Source organism: Astatotilapia calliptera, chromosome 6 (assembly GCF_900246225.1).
Source record: "Astatotilapia calliptera chromosome 6, fAstCal1.2, whole genome shotgun sequence".
Lineage (NCBI taxonomy): Eukaryota > Metazoa > Chordata > Actinopteri > Cichliformes > Cichlidae > Astatotilapia > Astatotilapia calliptera.
In genome coordinates, this window is record NC_039307.1 from 30,906,825 (window position 1) to 30,922,437 (window position 15,613).

General features: G+C 44.7%; 1 protein-coding gene across 1 annotated transcript in view; it reads right to left on the minus strand.

Annotated features, from left to right (window-relative positions):
- LOC113024497 (protein ELFN1-like) overlaps positions 1 to 12,723 on the minus strand; it is a 127,299-nt gene extending 114,576 nt beyond the window's left edge. The window contains exon 1 of the mRNA XM_026171642.1: positions 12,325 to 12,723. The gene's annotated coding sequence lies outside the window, so the exon portion shown is untranslated. The remainder of the gene's footprint in view (positions 1 to 12,324) is intronic.
- Positions 12,724 to 15,613: the final 2,890 nt, after the last annotated feature.

Consider the following 15,613-nt stretch of genomic DNA (forward strand, 5'->3'; position numbering starts at 1 on the left):
AACTATTTAACACAGAGCGAGTGGCTGAAAACTGAGAAGTTGTTTCAGCCATCCAAGACTGTCATAGTGGATCTGATTAAGGAAATAGTCATTCATTTTATTGATCCATTTAACTTTAATGATGTCTTGGCTAAAGAGACCCCTGCACAAAGCACAGTATGCACCAGTGACAACTGACATGACATGGTACGATTAAATTGCCACATGAAAAAAGAGGACCTTGGGTGAAAGTAGGTTGCAGCTTTAGCTTTTTTTAAAGCCTGCCTACACCAACTGCAGGCAGGCTAACAGGCTGGACTACTGGGATTTTCCCACAAAAACCATCAGCAGAGTTTACAGAGTGTGGTTCAAAAGAAGAGAAACTATCCAGTGAGCAGCAGTTCTCTGAGAGAAAATGTCTTGTTGATGTCAGAGAAGGATGGCCAGGCTTTTTTGAACTGGTATGAAGGCAAAAGTAGTTCAAATAACCACTCGTTACCGAATGTACGATGTCAGACCTCCTTGTGTTGTGCTACAAGCAGAAGACCACACTGGATTCATCTCCTGACAGCTAAGAACAGGAAATTGAGACCAAAGGTGGATAATAGAAGATCGGAAAAACCTGATGTGATGTCTCAGTTTCTGCTGAAGTTGTGATGGTAGTATTAGAATTTGGTTTCAAAAATCAAAACCATCAGTATTTCAGGCTGGCGTTGTAATAGTGCTGGGGATATTTCCTTGGTGCAAGACATCATTCAAAAACCACAGCCTACCTGAGTAATGTTCCTGACCATGTCCATCCCTTTATGACTACAGTGCGCCCATCTTCTGATTGCTACTTCCACCAGGATCTCACACCATGTCACAAAGCTCAGATCATCTCAGACTGGTTTCTTAAACATGACATTGAGTTTCCTGTACTCAGGTGGTCTTCACAGTCAACAAATCTTAATCCAGCAGAGCATCTTTGGGATGCGATGGAGCAGGAGATTCACATCATGGATGTGTGACCAACAAATGATGCCAACATCTCAATATTGGTCGATCGTGGCTCAAGAGTTGGGAGTTCGCCTTGTAATGCTGGTTCGAGCCTCAGCTTGGACAGTCTCAGTCGTTGTGTCCTCGGGCAAGACACTTCACCCGTTGCCTACTGGAGGTGGTCAGAGGGCCCGGTGGCGCCAGTGTCCGGCAGCCTCGCCTCTGTCAGTGCACCCCAGGGTGGCGGTGGCTCCAATGTAGCTTGCCATCACCAGTGTGTGAATGGGTGGATGACAGGTTGTGTAAAGCGCTTTGGGGTCCTTAGGGACTATTAAAGCGCTATACAAATACAGGCCATTTTACCATTTTTTTTACCAATATGGACCAAATTCTCTGAGGAATGTTTCCAGAACCTTGTTAAATATATGCCTGAAGACAAAAGAGGTTCAAGGCGGTAAGAGTAAGCTGAACCTAATCAAGTGGCCAGTGAATGTACATTCATGTGTCTTTTTTGATGTTTGACTTCTTCAGCTATACCTTTCTCGAAAACCTCACAAGTTATGCATTGCTGAATTATTTTAACTATCCTACTTTATATATTTTTAAGATGTTTTGATAAAAACACGAGGATTCCACTTCGAATGGTGAAAACATCCAGTATTAGCTTGAATTTGAATGGAGTAGTGCGCATGCGCCAACCAGCGTGCAGCCTGTTACAGTCGCTCCTGCTTTTCTCTTAGTTTAGCTCTTTTTTCTTACGTATTCTTTTTTTTGTCTGACTTGTATTTTCCTCCGTTTTCTATCTCTTACTCAATCATGTGGATTGAGAGAGTTTTTGTTCTTCTGGTGGCCGTGGAACTGTTACTTTTATCAAGGAACGGGACCGCGGCACATCTCCTACACGCACGGACTGTTTACTCCAGAGATCAGCTGATCGCCCTGATGCCGGCCGGTTCGCTGGCCAGGCCCGCAGAAGTGCCCGCAGAAGTACCAGCTGAAATTTGGAGGAAAACACATCGGGGATGCAGAGGTCAAGGACAGAAGAGAAGAAAAAAGGTGACGGTGAGACAGCGGAGGCTCGAAGCGAGGAGGAGGTTTAAACCGTGTCTGCCGTCTATCGTGATGGGAAATGTGCGATCGTTGGCAATTAAAATCGACGAGCTCTCAGCACTGGTACGGAGTCAGAGGGAATACCGAGAGTGTAGCCTGATGTGTTTCACCGAATCATGGCTGCACCAGGTCATTCCCGATGAGAATGCTTCAGTGGAAGGCTTCCACACTGTTCGGGCGGACAGGGACAGCATCGCTAGCGGTAAGCGTAAAGGAGGTGGGCTTGCTGTTTTAGTTAACAACCGGTGGTGTAACCCTGCCAACATAACAATCAAAGAAAGGATTTGTTGCCCGGACACTGAACTGTGTGCTGTTGGACTCAGGCTGTATTATTTACCCAGGGAATTCTCTCACGTCATCTTGGTGGCTGTTTATGTTCCCCCCTCTGCTAACCCCACAGCTGCATGTGACACTATCCACTCTGCCATAGCTCGGCTACAGACTCAGCACCCGAGTGCCTTTATTGTGATCTCGGGTGACTTCAACCATGTATCACTGGACAATACACTACCAACATTCAAACAATATGTGGACTGTCCCACCAGGGGAGAGAAAACTTTAGACTTACTGTATGCTAACGTCAAGGATGCATACAGCTCCTCCTCCCTCCCCCCACTTGGTAGGTCAGATCATAACCTGATTCACCTCACCCCCCGCTATGTGCCAATTGTGAGGAGGGAACCTGTGACCACCAGGACTGTTAGGTGGTGGTCAGAGGAGGCAATAGCGGAACTACAGGGCTGTTTCGAGGTGACCGACTGGGAAACACGCCGAGGACATCAATGGGCTTACTGAGTGTATCACAGACTACATAACTTTCTGCACCGACTCCATTGTTCCAGCTCAGACTGTTCATTGTTACCCAAATAACAAGCCGTGGGTGACTAAGGACATCAAAGCCCTCCTCAACAACAAGAAGAGGGCTTTCAGAGGGGGCAACAAAGAGGAGGTGAGGAAGATCCAGGTGTTACTAAAGGACAAGATCAGAGAGGCTAAGGACAATTACAGGAGGAAGCTGGAGTGGAAACTCCAGCAGAACAGCATGAGAGAGGTGTGGAGGGGCATGAAGACCATCACTGGATTCAGGCCAACCAACAGCAGGGGAGCTGAGGGAGGTGAGAATAGAGCCGACGAGTTGAATCTGTTTTTCAATAGATTCAACACCACAGTGTCTGCTCCCACCCCCACAACCTCACCTGTAGTCAGCCTGGAATCCAGAGCCACACCACTGTGCCAGCCTCTCTCTTCACATGTTGCCTCCTGTGAGATTCCTGACCCCCCTCCCCCACCCATCACCTTCACTCAATACCAGGTTGAGATGCAAATGAGGAGACTTCACTCAGGCAAGTCTGCTGGACCAGACGGAGTGAGTCCCCTTGTCCTCAAGACCTGTGCCCCCCAGCTGTGTGGAGTCTTTCATAAACTGTTTATGCTGAGTCTGAGTCTGCAGTTCTGAGTTCGCTTATCAGCCTCGTCTCGGAACAGAGGACGCCATCATCTACCTGCTCAATCGTGTCTACACCCATCTGGACCAGCCGGCGAGCACTGTGAGGGTCATGTTTTTTGACTTTTCCAGTGCTTTCAACACCATCAGGCCGACCCTCCTGGGTGATAAGTTAGCAGCGATGCAGGTGGATGCTTCTCTGGTGTCCTGGATTGTTGATTACCTGACAGGAAGACCACAATATGTACGTCTCCCACAGTGTGTGTCTGACAAGGTGATTAGCAACACAGGGGCACCACAGGGGACTGTCCTCTCCCCCTTCCTCTTCACCCTCTACACCACAGACTTCAGCCACTGCACAGAGACCTGCCATCTTCAGAAGTTTTCTGATGACTCTGCGGTGGTTGGATGCATCAGCAGGGATGATGAGACAGAGTACCGGGCTGTGGTCGACTCCTTTGTCACGTGGTGTGAGCAGAATCATCTGCAGCTCAATGTGGCAAAGACCAAGGAACTGATCGTGGACTTCAGGAAGACCAGGAAACACTTGACCCCTGTTTCAATCCAGGGGGTCAGTGTTGACATTGTGGAGGACTATAAATACCTTGGAGTACACATTGACAATAAACTGGACTGGGCTAAAAACACCACAGCACTTTACAGGAAGGGCCAGAGTCGTCTCTATTTTTTGAGGCGACTGAGGTCCTTCAACATCTGCCAGAAAATGCTGAGGATTTTCTATGAGTCTGTTGTGGCCAGTGCGATCCTCTATGCTGTTGCATGCTGGGGGAGCAGGCTGAGGGTCGCAGGTGCCAACAGACTTAATAAACTGATCCGTAAGGCCAGCAATGTTGTGGGGATGGAGCTGGACTCCCTCAAGGTGGTGTCGGAGAGGCGGATGCTGTCCAAGATAAAGACAATGTTGGATAACACCTCCCACCCACTCCATGACATGCTGGTCAGCCACAGGAGCTCGTTCAGTGAGAGACTGAGATTACCGAAAAGCACCACTGAACGACACAGGAAATCATTCCTGCCTGTGGCCATCTCCCTGTACAATGCATCCACTTAACACACTGTTTGCTGCTACAGCTACACATGTTTCTTTTCCAACTATTTATTTATAAGTGACTTATGTATGTATGTATGTATATATTGTACTATTCTTAGTTAGTGTATTGTCTGTCTTGTCTTAATGTTGGTTTAAAATGGAGCACTGTAACAAAAAATAATTTCCCCCAGGGATCAATAAAGTATTCTGATTCTGATTCTGATTCTGAATTTGGTCTCTGGTTTTGGAAACGGCCAACACTTGTGTATTTCATAGAGCTTTTTCACTCAGTCCTGTGCTCGTCCTCCCCACTGCCTGAGAACGTTACACAAACTGCTCCATGAGTTTATACAAACCTAAAGGCTAGTGGAAACATTGGAATTATAGACCATGTCTTGCTCCATCATTGACACATCTGAGGTTATTCGATACTCCCAGCAGAGAGGAGAGAATATCTTTTCGAATTTCCTCTCAAGCAGTTTCAATTTTTTGTGTGCTCACAGTTTTTGGGGTTTTTTTTGCTTTTTTTATTTCCTTGTCTCTTCGAAAGCTCTGGCTCTGAGCTGTTGTTGCTGTGAGCCTATAAAGCCCGCTGAGACACTGAATAGGATATTGGACAATACAAACAAACTTGACTTGACGTGACTTGACAGACTGAAACCATAAGAAATGCTGTTTTTCTTTTTGTAGATGCCCACTTTCACACTTGTAACACAAATGCATACAAAGTAGCTTCTTCAGTGCATTCAGTGCTTTCTTTTGATCTTCTGCCACAAGCTGGAAAAATAAAGAAACAAAGAGCTTACCTGATAACACAACTCACGCATATCAGGGATTCAATGTGCTGCTGATGTATGTTGACGGTGAGCAGAGGAGTTACGAGGTTAGCTGATTGTGCCCGATTTAGTGTTTTGTCTCGGGGGGGGGATTCGGACCCAACTGTGCTGTAGACTGTGCTGATGTGAATAAGACTTACCCCACCAATTATAACAGTATGGGAGAAAAAACAGAATTAATTAAGCACAGGATGCTGTCAGTAGCAAGCTAGTTCACAAGGATGTGCTAATATTTCCCACTTGCTGGCACAGAATACTTCCCCTTTATACTTGTATTTCTATAATTCTTTTTTACAAAAAAAAACAAGCCCAAACTTTCTGCTTTTAACCCCTAAGCTTGACTATCCCGATGTCTCCTAATAATATTGCTCAGCTGTAATTAAACAATAGTCGTTGAGGGCACGCACACACTTCACAGAAAGATAATGAGCTCCTTGTAAATAAGAAGTCGTTAGACGTGTCTCAGGGTTTCTATTTGAGTACGTTCTTTACATCTTGTTTCCGGGGCAGCCATGCACGCCGTGAAGTGGTTTGAAAAAGAGCTTCCAGGTGTTAAAATGGTTGGATTTTTAGAAACTGAGCAAAATTGTTTTGGGGGGATTCAATCATCATCTTACTCTCAAATGTAAAAGTTACCTGTTAAGCAACTGGGGAGAGAATCATCTTCACCATTCTTCTCCACCATTGCCTCTTTCAAAGCTGCTCTCAGAGCATTTCAAGCAATGGGAGGGGGATACAAATGACGCCTAAACCCTAGAGAAATTTGTCGCCAAAGAAGAGATGCCTGAAAGATAAGAGAGGAGGGACATATCAAAAAACAAAATCTCAGTGTTGTTCTGCTGCTGCCGGCGTCTCGGGGTTTTAACAACAGATCTGATCTTTGTCAGGAAGCCGATGTGCTGCTCAGTCAGAGAAGGTAATACGATTTCAATGGTCCAGCCTCCACTAGTTAATGGGACAGCCGGAGAGATTTCTCCTCTTAGCCCTGAAGAGCACCTCAGACACAGAGCATCAGAGAGCTTTTCAAGTCTCTGCCAGACCACAGTCTCCAAACCACCTCTGCTACAGCGACAGTTCTGTCTGCAGAACAGAGGGCAGAGGGGAAAAGGGAAAAAAGGACGAGGAGAATGGGAGGAAAACATGTCTATTGAGCGATTCTTCCACCCTTTTGTTGCTGGGGTTTTTTCTCCACTCTGCCTTTTTCATTTCGCCCCGTGGCATCGCTATCCCTCTCTCCATCTCTCTTTTCAGTCTCTATCGCCTCACCCTCTTCACCTTCCCTCCCCCTTCTCTGCTCTTTCTTCTTCTCCTCCTCTCATACACACAGCAATCTCGCCTTGATTTCTAGAGAGGGGTGGTACGGCAGCAACCGGCATACAAACTAGCTGACTCAATACACACATACACACACACATAGGACGTGTGCATTATGGTATGTGTATAGATAGATGGGAAGAGATGAGAGGTAAATTTGGGAAGAGCGGGAATATGTTTGGACAGACACAGGAAAAAGGAGAAGCTACGTAGAGCTTTACTGGGGAGTGTAGGTCAGGATTAGGTCGAGTTGTGGAAAACTGGCAACAGCGAGATACGTGTCAGCAGATATTAAGCACCTCGTTCATCATTTACGCTATGGATATGAGGTATGAGGTCAGCTTTGGGTTGTCTCAGCATTTCAAAATGTAACGACCGGGTTAATGAAACAGGCTCTCAGGAATCTTTATGCACCGCGACTCGAGACCCTAAATGGATGCAGCTGCTGTTGGGCAAACTTTGACGGCCTTCGTCAGACCAAAATGAAAAGCTCACCTTCCACTTCAGAGCTGTGAGAGGATAGCTTCTTACTCGCTAATTGGCTATACATTAGAGCTACAGCTACATTAGAGGAAGATTTTCTCTTTGCATCTATGCAGACAGATTTGATTGGCTCACTTGCCCAGTATTTGAGATCCACCATAGAATAAGACAAAAAACTTCTGAAGAATTTTTTCTGAAGCTACCGCTCTCTGACAGCGGGACTATTTGCGAAAGGAGATGTTACTCTGAATTTTTTTTAAACGCACCTTTTTAATGCTGTATGCACCACAAGCTGGATTCCAGTCACACTCCAGACCACAGAAACTGTGCGCTCCCCTTTTTTTGTGGCAGCAGGTTTTTGGAGTATTTTTAATGCGTTAGTCTTCTTTTAGACAACTTTTGTGTTGCTTTAACGCACTGTTCAGGTTTTGTCTGGGGCAACGTCACACCCCTGATTTATTTTGCACATGTCTTGTGGCATAAACTGCAAAAACATTCCTTGTTAATTTCAGTAGACTTACTGGCATTGTACTCCTACTGTAATCTACATCAGCAGACTAACTCTAATAAAATAAAGTGCATTTCAGCATAGAATATAATCACAGTAGGTCGCCGGTAGTATTTCAGAGGCGTCAGCATTGATATTCAGCTGCATTTACAAAAACTGCAAATTGCTGTGCAAAAATTCTTGCATTTTTATAGTGTATCTAATCTTTCTGTGTTGTTTCTGCTCATTTTTGCTGAGAAATACTCTACCCCAACCTTCACCATTTGCATTCTTTATTCATGCATGCGCCTATATGCTTACCAATGTGTGTGTGTGTGTGTGTGTGTGTGTGTCGTGAAAGAGAGAGAGAAAGGGAGAGAGACAGAGAGTTGCAACTTGTAACAATAACTTCCTAATTACAGTTCCCCAGTGTTTGTGCAATCTTCCTGAAATGCTAACTAGCCTCCTACAGGGAATATGGTACATTATTAATCCATGTGCTCGCCTGAGTGTGCGCATCCTTTGCTGGGAAGTGTGTGTCTGTAGCACGCCCGCGTGCACCTCTGTGTGTAGACGTGTGTTTATTTGCGCTACCCGTCCCTCTCCCCTTCTTGTGCACATGCATTGTTCGCATTCAGCTGAGTACGTGTGCATGCCACGGCTGCTGTGGCTGCACGTTGTGCATGACTCCATGAGCGTGGAGGTGTTAAGTTTTTCCCCTTTCAACACAAGTAGCCTAATCTAAGACTTTTGTACAACCAACTTGTATTTCTATTAAGAAAAAGAAGGAAAAACAATAAATGTAACACAACATTTTGCAGTAATAGCGCAGTAAAGGGGAAAAAGGTATTCACATTCAGGCCCAGTCAGCACTGAGGTGCCACATTAACTATGCAAGCGGATTTGCTTCCACACGACGGGGTATTCCCTCTCAACAAAGATCAACATTATGACGAGAGCTTCTGCCAGCACTCTGCACCAACATGCTTAATATGGGGAGCTGGTTTCTGTTGAAATATGGATGGCTTTGACAAATAAAAACTGGTGAGAGTTGATTCTGAAATTAAGCTGGGGATTTCACCAGATACACGCCCTGTGTTGCTCTCTTGCAGCGACAGCCAAAGGGGCGAAAAAATGCAATAAGTGGATGGGAGAGCGAGGAGTGAGCTCCCATTACATCGCCGCGCTATTCCTGAAGAACTTGCCCCACAGTCATGCCTCTAGGTACTTGGATTGTACTATGGATGGATAGCTCGCTCTTGGGTCTACAGTAAATGAGACAGCAAGAGATGGAGAGAAAAAAACGTCTTACAACTTCAGGAGAAGGTTAAGAGCACCAACTGAAAGCAGTACAGACATCACCGCCCATCAGTTTTCATTCATTTAGTCCTGCGGACATCCTGGCAGTTCCTCTCCACTAAAGTTGTCACTTCTCATTATGGCTGATTTTTAGTGTTGCCACCTGTCTTATTAGAAATGTAACCATTAAGGTCGCAAGATTTTTCCCACTTGTGCCGCTTTGGCACAAAATGCTCTCACTGTGGAGCTGCTTGCAAAGAGATGTTGTTTGGCTTAGTCGTGCAAAGCTTTTAGGTCTTAACAACCAAACAAAGCAGGTTGGTAAGCACAGGTTTGTAGGGGAGAAGGGGGGATGTCCCTGTTGATTGGAGAAGTGTACTGCTGCAGCAAGCACTGCAGTGCTAATGCAGGATGAAAGCAAGATGAGCGACCTCTAAGATAGTTATCAGTGAATTCCCAGGATAAGTAAAGACTTCACTGTGACAGACGATCTCCGGCCTTAAAAAGAGCCAGTCAACCATTTTAAAATCCCAAAAGCATAATGTCCTAAACCGAGTCATTGAAACTGTTAATGCTGGAACTACCTCGTGTCTATTCATGGTGCCAGGAGTGGGGCCATGCTCCTCTCTCGCTCTTTTCTTTCTATCAATCTTTCCTTCTTCCTTTTCTTTCCTGCTCTCCCTCTGTGGCACTCAGCCAACAATTGGAGTCAGTCAGTGGAAAAACTCTGTTAGTAGTCCATGCCCTATGGGACAAAGTGGCAACAACATCCGTTACAAGAGATAGTGGGGCAGTGGGCAGGAGGCACGAGGCACAGAAGCCAAAATTTAACTGGCTGAGTGACTCTGGCTCACACGCGTGCACTTAGCGGGCTGCTGTGTTTATAAAAAACACGTCAGGGCTGTTTTTAAAGGTGTGGTTTATGGCTTCACAGCCAGTTTATTCATTTATGGAAAAGCTGTGGAAACAAATAAAAGCATGGAGGGAAGGAATGAAACTTATTTAGCAAAGTCTGGAGCCACCACGAGTCCCAGTGTTAAACAGCGCTGCTGCTCGTCACTCTGAATGTGTGAAACTCTGTTGAAGTGATGTTTGCATGATGGCGATGAGAGGTAACAAAAGGTCTCCCAAATATCTACTTTAAGTATTCAACAGGGTTCAAATCCGGTTACTATGAAAACCATGTGAATACACTTCACGTTATTCCAGTGTTCATTAAGTCAGTCCAGCCCACCCGGTGCCCTATTAGGAAGAATTATCATTAATTAGGTTTCTCTACTCGTATTCAGTTTTTCCTTTAAGGGATTCACCATTGGTTTCACACAGGAAGTTTCATTTATTTGTCACAATGATCATGAAACCTGAAAAATAATGACTTATGCAGCTCAGGAGGTGACACTAAAGTTTGACAAAAGGTCTAGTTAGGAGACACAATATTATGTTTGGGATTCGTAATAAGCTGCTTTAATTTTGACCTCATTTTGGTCTAAATTAAAGGGAAAGAGAAGGATTACAAGATGGTAGTGAGACCGACTGTGATGTATGGTTTGGAGATGGTGGTGCTGACACAACAATGGGAGGAGGAGTGGGTGGCAGAGTTCAAAAGGCTAAAATGATTACTGGGAGTGATCAGGATGGACACAATCAGAAATGAGTACATCAGAGGGACAGCTCAGGTTGAGCAGTTTGGAGACAATGTTAGGACACAAGGCTGAGATGGTTTGGACATGGGCAAAGGAGTGATTGTGGATATACTTGACAAAGGAAGTTGAGGATGGAGAAAAGAGGAAAATCACAGAGGAGGTTTGTGGATATAGTGAAGGAGGACATGCAGAGGGCTGGTGTGACAGAGGAGGATGGTAGGGACAGGTTGAGATGGAGGCAGATGATCTGCTGTGGAGACCCTTAAAGAGGAATTAGCAGCCTGTTGGGAAAAATGTATATATAAAAATTAGCAGACATAAAATAGCATTTCTGTGTCAACAAGGTGATTCTCGAAAGAGCTTTTAGTTGAAAACCTGGCATATCTTGGCATAGTGTGCAGTGTGTCCTTAAAAGATTTGAGGATACTGGACAAGTAGAGGACAAAAGGAGTAGCAGGCCTAAAAAACTACCTATAACAGAACAGTATCTGAAAGTCGTGTCCTTAAGAAATGGAAAAGAAAAATCCAACAAGGGCCTGACACAGGACCTCAGAGATGCATCTGGACTTTTAGTTGATCCATCTACTGTTCACTGAGGCATCATCAGAAGGTCTCAGTGGAAGGCTGTCTGTCAAGAAGCCATTGTTAAGGAAGAGAAATGTGGAGAAACGACTGAGGTGTGAGAAATTATGGTGACCCCTGAAGGGAGGAAACCAACAGACACCCAATTTTCACCCAATCTCATGTTCTCCCAACTTTAAGGTAACATAATACCAAATCCCAGGAATGCCCCTTTAATTAGTCACCTGCACCTGCACATGGTCAATTTCTTCTATGGTGGGATTTTCTACAGTGCAGTGGTGAAGGTGCTCTGCGTGTTTAGAGGGGGAAAACAGAAATTATGGAGAATACTGTTTCGGCATCATATGAGTGTAAAGTTATTTCCGCTTGAGAATAAAGTAAGACATCTACAGCTGAAATAACGATTTCAAAACATCATCAACACAGAGGAGGGGGGGGGAAGAGTTCGGAGTGCAGGATTTTTCTCTCCGGCGACCCGGCTTGTGTGGAGCCGCTGTCCAAGGTGCTGAACACGGGGCTGCAGAGGGGTATGAAGGCTCTGGCACTACAGAGCGTCCCGGGACGAAAACTACAGTAAGAGAAAGTGACCGAGCTAAATGTGAGCAAAATGTGGCCCCACCTCAGAAATATTACCAAATCCTGAGCAGGCTTGCATCAAAATCTGAACAGAAATTACTTGCACGGAATTGAGCACGGTGTCTGTCAGGCATGCATCCACCGGACTGATAATGTAAATCTGGGTGTACGTACTGTATCTGCGCCCGCATTTATCAATGGACTCATGAGGATGGAGATAAGACAGTCAAGACAAGCTGCCTGGGAATAGCCATTCAGCAAATCCCCCCCCCCCCCCCCCCGTTCACCACCAATGCACGCGCGCGTGCACACGCACACATAGAGAGAGAGAGAGAGACACACACACACACACACACACACACACATTCTTAGACACGGGCTTCAGTGTCGGTAAATTCGGAACCGCAGGAATGCCAGAGCGCTTGACATATTTCAAAGTTGCCTACGCAATGCGAGTCCAGCCATCACGAGAAACACACATGAAACGCACATGAAAGCCCTGCACGCAGTTCACACATGCTCCTCATGGTTTTTCACTTTACCTGTTCCAGATGCAAGCGTAGAAAAAGAAGAAGAAGAAGAGCTTCGCCTCGCAGGTGTCCGCGGCACCAACGTCCCCTCGTTGCCTCTGGCAGTATGTGTGGTTTTGTTGATACTGGGATATTTATATTTATATATATGTGTATTTATCTTTGTCTGTACTGATTTGTCCCAGCTTGTCTCCTCTGCGGTCTCCGTGAAGAGCGGTGACCGGGAAGTGGCTCGTGCGATCACGGCATCAGTCAATGTGGTTATTGACCCGCGTCAAGATTTTCTGGATGCAAAACGGCGCCTGATGTGACGCGCTGCCTGCCCGCTGCTGTCTCCCTCGTTCTTTGCCTCTCTCCTCTCAGTTTCTGCCTCTCACACTGCGTCAGGCTCCGCTCCCCCTCCTCTCTCTCTCTCTCTCTCTCTCTCTCTCTCTATTTCACTGCCTTTGACTCTCACGCTCTCTCTCTCACACACACACACTCACGGGAACAGACGGTGATTAATTCGTTAGAATTCCACCTCTCTCTCCCTCTCTCTCTCTCTTTCCTCTGCTCTCCCTCTGTTTCTATAGCTATGTGCCTCGATCCGTCGCTTCTTCTCTGAACTAAAGCGTCCACCAGCCAGCTGTTCCGGTAGCCAAGAGAGCGAGAGAGAGAGAGAGGGTTGCTTGGCACTTCAAGCGCAGCAGACAGTCATTTAGATTAGATGCTTTCCCATTTGGAGAGCGACATACTGTAGCTGTATAAGTGCTGCACTATCAAACCCAAACCGTGAAAGTTCTTCACGAAACTATATGAAATCCAGCCTGGAGTTCTTTAGAAGACTAGAAGAGCCGTGCAGAATAGCATTAGAGATATACTGTAGTTTGTTTTGGAGTGATAGGATTTCACATTACTGCCTTTTTCTATCTGCACTCCAGCTGCCGCTGCTGGAAGCATCAGGTCTCTGCAGCTGGAGGCGAAGTGACAGAAGCCTACCAGACTGAACAGTTCAATGTTATTTAAGGTTGGCTGTTTGCCTACATGCACTACGGGGCAACCTGATGTCCTGCCAGCAGACATGGTCAGATTAACTGCCTCTTTAGTGCAGGCACACACACACACACATACAGAAACAGACACACACACGTGGGTGCGGATAAATAGCTAAACAACTTAAAAGCGCTATGAATGCTGAAACCACATATCACCACTACAACATGTACTGTGGTCTAAAAAGAGAAGAAGAAAAAATATCAGAGCTTCTGTTAAAAGTCGTGCACATTAAACACAAAGTTGGGTGTCCTCTGGCTTATGTTTTGTGTTGCATTAATGGATATGGAAACTATATATAAATCCAGTGACCTAGCGCTACATGGCTGCAGGTGATGGCTGGCATTATAGTGAACCCAAGCCTTGTGACCCTCATCCTGCATGATTGAGTATTTAGGAATTAGGGGCAGATGAGGCTGGGTGGGGGGACAAAGGAAGAAACAGAGGGAAAGACACCTCATTCATTTGCATAAATCCATGCTCGTGTCTGCCTCTGTGGGCATGTGGGGTAAGTAAAATCATACAGGACTGCACAGCAGACCACTCAGGAGCTTTTGTGAATCGCATATTAAATCTCCTGCTTCTGCTGGGTTATTGAGGCAGCTGACCGCTGACCTACTGTATTAAAGCATCCCTACGAGGGACTTAAGTATTGAATGATGAATCACCATATTATTATTGATGGAATAAAAAGGGTGAGTTAAATGACAGAAAACTTAATCAGCATATCAAAGCCACTCTGTGTGTTTTTACTAAAGGATTCTTCAAAATCTGAAGATTGCCTGACTTGGTAGATTTACAGCAGGCAATAACAATGGTCAGAATGAGCCCACAGGGCATTATCGCCTGTGTCCTGATGTCAACATTACATTTAGTTCCCTCCAGCGCCGTGTTTTAGCTTTTCAACTACACTCATTTCTTTCACTCCTTCTGCTCCCATCAGAACTGCGTCCAGATGTATCAGCATCTGTTTCCAGGAGAAAGGCTCTGAAAAGCCCACGGCACACCTACCTTCTCATGCAGCACCAGATTAATGACAAAGTTATCGATTAGCTGGTAAATGTAGCGGAGATTTCAGCAGCTAAAGAGACATTTCCTACACCAGCTGGCAAGCAAGCACCGGGCTGACGTTCTTCGGGTGGAAATAAAACAAATCGAATAAATGAGAACATTTCTGCTGGATGCTTCAAAGATGCGACATTAGTGAAGCACACAGTAGTTGTTTTCAAAGCTCATTTGCACTGCACGCAGCGCTAAAAGGAAGATTATTACCTTTAGATGGACAAATCAATGAAATGCAACATAAAGTATTCTTACACCCTCTCTGTATGATTTGCATGTATTATTTGCAGCGATCATCAGTCCGCCTCAGCCTCTTCTTAGATGCCCTCGCACTAAGACTTTGATGATCCTAATTTCCCAACATGCTTTTTCAAACCAAGGTTTGATTATTAGAGGTAAAATGATTTATTCATGACATTAAAGCTTTGATTACACTGTGCGTGATCAGTTTATAGATCTACTAAAACACAATCAGTTCACATGGGAGCTTTTAGCAGAAATCAATATTCAATACCAAACAAACTAAATCCACTCTGATTTGTAATCTATGCAGACTTAAACATATCAAGTGAACCTCAACTAAAAGTTTAGAGTAACTCCATCTATTATTCAAAAGCGACTTTGGTAGGATTATGCTCATATATATATATATATATATATATATATATATATATATATATATTTGCTTTGTTGACTGATATCATTTACTGATTGTGTTGCATCATTATTCACTCACACGAGTGGCTAATATTTATCTCTTGTATCAATTGTTCACCGGCTAAATGTTTAAAGACAGAGTGACAAAGATTTAGAGTGACAAACAGTTCAGTTGTTTTCTTACATATGAGGAGATTTATGAAGATTGATATGAAGGTGTATGACTTATAAAGATTTCTTTTTTTCTCTGGAACAAAACTGGAAATGCGTGACATGAAAAGAAAAGAAGAAAGACTTGACTGCTATCAGCCACAATGATATTTTCACTAAGTATCAGCAGAGAGTTTTATAATCTGTGTGTGTTGTTATAAAGCACCCCTGCTTTATCCAGATTTCACAAAATTATTTCAGTGCTTTTTTGTTTTGTTTTTGTTTTTTGCTTCAAAAGTTCCAAAAGTTTAAACGAAGGGCAAAAATTCTTGAACTCTTGAATAAAATAGTCAAGATGCATAATCAAATTGATTCACTGTAAAAACAAGTGAGTCATACT